This window comes from Arachis stenosperma, chromosome 7 (assembly GCF_014773155.1).
Source record: "Arachis stenosperma cultivar V10309 chromosome 7, arast.V10309.gnm1.PFL2, whole genome shotgun sequence".
NCBI lineage: Eukaryota > Viridiplantae > Streptophyta > Magnoliopsida > Fabales > Fabaceae > Arachis > Arachis stenosperma.
Genome location: NC_080383.1, coordinates 72,389,835 through 72,394,476, shown reverse-complemented (window position 1 = coordinate 72,394,476; position 4,642 = coordinate 72,389,835). Strand labels below are relative to the sequence as shown.

Genomic DNA, 4,642 nt, shown 5'->3' with positions numbered 1-4,642 from the left:
GCACGCTCCATAGCAAAATATACAGCCACACTTTAAAAGCGTGGCGAAAGCCTTGTTAAATTAAAAAAAAAAAATTTGTTACTTGATCTTCATTGCTACACAATATAAATTTTCAATCCTTTTTTATTACCAAACCTACAAATATAGTATGCAATTTTTATTACAAGACAAATCAAACAATAATTAGTGAGATATTTACTATAATTGTTTTATACATTAAAAAACTATTACTCAAATACAAAATAAATTTCGAGTTCAAATTCCAAAACTAAAAACCGAAGAAAAATACAGAAACAATACAAGTTAGAACTGCTCATAATATATCAAATTACACTAATAGAGATGATCATCAACCTAAATACTTAGTAAAAGATCAAAATCAACCTAAAACTGCTCCACTTTGTGCATTAAGCGTTCAAGTTATCCATTCCAATACTAGCCTGCAGCAAAATATCAAGAACAAATTGAACCAACAAAAACGATATATATAAAAATATTATAAGAAATAATCTAATTTATGCATGTATTAACAATTCCAAATTAAACCAGGTTCACATTCTACGATAAAATACTGTTAGATTGAACCACAGAAAGCCAGAAATTGAATTGAATCCTCACTGATTGGTAAATGCAAATCTAAAAGTACAATAACACGAAACTAAACTATGCTCAAAATACCAAACTAAATTATTGAACAACTATAAAGCAGATGCATTATTAGCTCTTTTTTCAAGCGACAAAATTATTTATTTGCAAAACCAATAAAGCAATAAGGTTGATGCAGAATGCTTAAGGTATACCGGTGAGGGAAAAAATCTGCATCCTATTGAAGAATCCAAGAAAGCAGTGAGATCAACCATGTCTTCAAGTTTGAACTTTATGCCAGTCTCCTCTTCAACCTGTCAGAGGCACAACTAAGCCATGAAGAGAATTGGAGAGAGAGAGAGAGAGAGAAGCCTCACGAACTGCAGTGCCAACGAAATCACCCTTGTCATCATCCAACATTCCAGTACGCAATTCCAAAATAATTCTTCCAGTAGGAACCCTTGCCTGATAAATAAAAAATAATAAGCATAATATGGAACTCTAGTTAAAATGTTTGAAAAAAAACATAGTTCTCTCTGCAAGGATCCAACATCTAAGAACCTGTTCAGTAAGGACAGCATAAGTTTCACCATTTGATTCCAGAAGTATCAACACAGTCACAGCAGGTCCTCTTGCAAATACAATACCTGGAACCTAATCACGGTTTACTTTATTATATATAAAGAAAGAAATCAGCATCAGGTGCAAGTGCACAGAAATTACAAGCAAAAGAGGAATGATGGATGCCTGAGAACATAAGGTAAGAAGCAAAAGATCCTAATAGTTGTGCATTTTAGATACCACATACTAGTTCATAGCCCCTTGCTAAAATTAACACAAGAAAATGAAAACATAGACTGGCTTATAAATGTCAGCTTTAAATTTGAGAAACCCAATGCGCTTTCCAAACATGTCTATACCCTGTTTACACCAAAAAGAGTCCAACTAGTTTTGTTGATTTTGATTTGAGAACATGAATAAGACTAGAAGACTAACAGGTTAGTCAGTTACTTAAATTACCACTTAATAAGGCCTAATTATCAGAAATCATATCCACTTTTTAAACACTGATGATGCAATTACCTGAATTAGAACTTGTCTCAGAGCTAAGGTGCCATCAGCTAGAATCCCAATCTCACTTTGCAAGTTATGCAACCATTGCTTGAATAAAGAGGAATCAATAGCATTCCTGCAATGGAAAACAACAAAAACCAAACCAAACCACCACAACTGAGACATGTTTTTTATATAGCATGATAACAAGAAGAAACTGTGTGCCTATCAATTCTCTTTTGCCATTACATCTCATGGGGACTTGTCAAAACCTAGCATCTAACTGAACAAAACCTCCAATATCTAATTTTAGTAGCTGTCAAAACCTGCAGGGTGTGAAAGAGGAAGAAACAAATGCCTAAATCCATCTTTTAATATTGGTGAGAGCATGATCAATCAATTATTGGTGAGAGCATGGAAACAATAGACTGCAGTATTACACAAACTACACCATAAATTACATATGAGCTACAGTTTTCAAAGAAAAAAAGGGGCCAAGAAAAATATGAGCTACACCATAATATGATACTCTATCAAACAAAAGGCCATCCAGCAACCAGATTAGAAGAAAAATTAGATCAGACAATAAGGCCAGCGAACAGTCACGACAACAAGAAAAACGAAAAATAAACACACAAGCTATGCACATTAAATAAAATCAGTCAAGTTCAACCAGATCTTAGATCTCCACAGTAGAAGATCAGAATCAGAGTTATTAGCATGCTATATACAGTTAAACATAGCACAATTTCTAGATCTACTAGGTCTCTAACACATGGCACGAAGCAGCAACACTTATTAAACAGCAGCAGTAAATAGCTGTTTCCCAGGTTCAAGCAAGCAGCAAACAGAATCCATAGACTTAACCAGTTCCACAAACTGAAATCATTGCAGTTCATATAACAGTCCAGATTCTCTAATTAACCACCTAATTCAACTAAACTAAATTAGTTGAACAAAACAAGCTAAACAGAATGAGCTAAACCAGATTAATCAAAAAGAAATATTGGTGAGAGCATGATCAATCAATTATTGGTGAGAGCATGGAAACAATAGACTGCAGTATTACACAAACTATACCATAAATTACATATGAGCTACAGTTTTCAAAGAAAAAAAGGGGCTAAGAAAAATATGAGCTGCACCATAATATGATACTCTATCAAACAAAAGGCCGTCCAGCAACCAGATCAGAAGAAAAATTAGATCAGACAATAAGGCCGGCGAACAGTCAAGACAACAAGAAAAACCAAAAATAAACACACAAGCTATGCACATTAAATAAAATCAGTCAAGTTCAACCAGATCTTAGATCTCCACAGTAGAAGATCGGAGTCAGAGTTATCAGCATGCTATATACAGTTAAACATAGCACAATTTCTGAATGCTTGTTCTTTACCTGTGTGTGAGTTGCTATGCCTCTCATCTGAGCTCGACTACCTTGAAGGTTAGCAATCTGCTGCGTAAGCCTTACCAACTGTCGAGCAAGAACTTTAGTTGCAGCCTGAATATTGAACAGGAAAAGAAGAATATATTAGCATGTTTGGCACAATAAATTATCTAAAGACTAGAGAGAAATAACAGTTTTTAATACTTTCAAAACTTTTGACAGAAGGCTATTTCAATATATAAGATGTTTCGAACTAAAAGTAAGACAATTCGAACACATTCAGATCAACGTGACAGCTTCTCAAGTAATTATGCATAAGAAACCTATGAGAAAACGTGGATCATACCTCGGCGACAAATAATTAAGAAACAGAGTAATTAAAATTTATTATTTAGAGTCAAGTTACAAGTGTATTGAATACATTAATATAATTAGGGGTGGTAAAGCTGGATTTTCTCATTGTCAAATAGGGATGACAACTGGAACTAGAGTGGAAAGCATATATAATACAAAATATTTTATTATTAAATCAGAGCAATAGCAGCACAGCAGAGCCAGAAATCAAATAATCATTCAACAAATAATCATCCATAACTGAAATCAATAAATCAACATCACAGTAAAAAATAGCAGCTCTCATTAACACAATAAAAAACACCAGCTGCACAACAGAACCAGAAATCAAATAAATCATCAACAAAAATTCAAAAACAGCAACAAATAATCAACAAAAACCATGAAATCAATAAATCAACAAAAATTCAAAAACAACAGAGACAGAAATTCAAAAACAGCAGCAGCAGCATAGCAAAGCCATTTTTTATCAATAATTTCAACAAAAACACAAAACCCTGTAATCTTATCCATGATTTCACTTCCAGAAACAGAGTTAATCAACTAAGAACAAGCAAGAATGAGGGTATCAATTAATCATCAAGCAGTAAGCCAGTAACAGAGTTAATCAACCAAGAACAAGCCAGTAACTACAAACAAAGCGTTTTCAAGAAGCAGTGGCTTAAGAAAGCAGTAAACAAACACACCTGAGTCGCATAAGTCCGCTGAAAAGGGCTCTTCTCTGCATTGAGCTGAAAGAAAAGATTCAAAAGAACACATTATGCTTCAATTTAGAGAAACTTAAAAACACGATTACTTGATTCAATGCTATCTACGATAGCAAATTTTACCCTAACTATTCTGCACAATCCTTTTAACTTGATCACACACACACACAAAAACTGTTCAACCTTTTATGTAAAAACTATGATCGATACCTACATTCCAGTTGCTAACGAATTCTGAAGTAAAAATTTTTATTCACAGAGACTATGTTCGCCACTTAATTATCTATAATTAAAGAAGCCTAGCAGGATACTGAAATCCAGTAATTTACCGAGTCTCACGAAAATGACAGAATAAGTTAAAAGGAATCAAGTGACAGATAAGCGAATTGAGCACGATGAGAGTGAAGCAGAAGTCATTCTCAAACAGGAACTATAGCTTCCTCAGATCAAGAAGCACACGCAAATCATCTTTCAAATAACAATCGAAAACGAAGGAAAGTAAAGAAAAACCTAATTATCAAAAGCTAGTAAACGAAACGGCGATCAAAGAGAG

General features: G+C 33.8%; 1 pseudogene; it reads right to left on the bottom strand.

Moving 5' to 3' along the window:
- Positions 1-823: 823 nt before the first annotated feature.
- Positions 824-1,897, bottom strand: LOC130939920 (nudix hydrolase 14, chloroplastic-like; annotated as a pseudogene).
- Positions 1,898-4,642: the final 2,745 nt, after the last annotated feature.